Here is an 883-nt window from a genome sequence, read left to right on the forward strand (position 1 = left end):
GCCTCCTTTAGGCCTCCTTCAGACCTCCTTTCGGCGTCTCTTTAAGGTCGGCTTTGTGTCTCTTAATGAGGTCTCCTGTTCAGAGCGAGGTATAAAGACGGCCATGGCTGTAAGTTCAGAACAGATTCAGGGACGTTAGACTCACTCTGCCTACAGGATCATCCTCACTCATCTCCTTCGTTAGCTGATCTCAGCTGCAGTTAGATTTTTAATCCTCTCACAGAATGAACGCAGCTAATCCACTGGGAAGATCCAGATATTTTGAACTAAAGCAGGTTGTTAGCAGCTCCTCCTCTGTCTGCTTGGTGCAGCTGTACCTGCAGGAGTTTCCCTTCCACTGAGCAGCAGCATCAGGCTGTAAGGATCTAACTGGAAGTCAGACCAGCAGCCTGGAAATCAGCTGGAAAAGTCATCAATGGTCTGATTGAAGATGTAACTTATTTTAATGACACACTGTAATGTTTTGCAAACTGTAAACGACTGTAAGCTAAACAGATTTTTTAACCTCTGAAGTTAACCTGTACTGATGTAAATAATGAATAAAATGAGTTTAATACAAATGAAGCTGCGTCTTCAGGAAGGTTTTTATCTCTGATGAAGCAGCAAACGGATCTGAGCTGAAAGAGCAGAAAGCAGAACATTCCTGATCGAAACGCTCAAAGGAATTCACATTATTTAACCTTAAAAAACACTAAAAGTTGGTTTGTTTTCACATTTATTCCATTTTTCACCAGAAATGGATGCATGGATGTGAAAGCAGATCTTTTCTTACAGTTTTTTTAGATTTTTTTATCACTTCAAGTCAATTAAAAAAAGACAAACCTAAGGATTTGTCCAGATGTGAGACAGGAAATAAGAACTTCCTAAAAAGTTAAAATCAATC

Source organism: Cyprinodon variegatus, unplaced genomic scaffold (assembly GCF_000732505.1).
Source record: "Cyprinodon variegatus isolate N-32 unplaced genomic scaffold, C_variegatus-1.0 Scaffold517, whole genome shotgun sequence".
NCBI classification, from domain to species: Eukaryota; Metazoa; Chordata; class Actinopteri; order Cyprinodontiformes; family Cyprinodontidae; genus Cyprinodon; species Cyprinodon variegatus.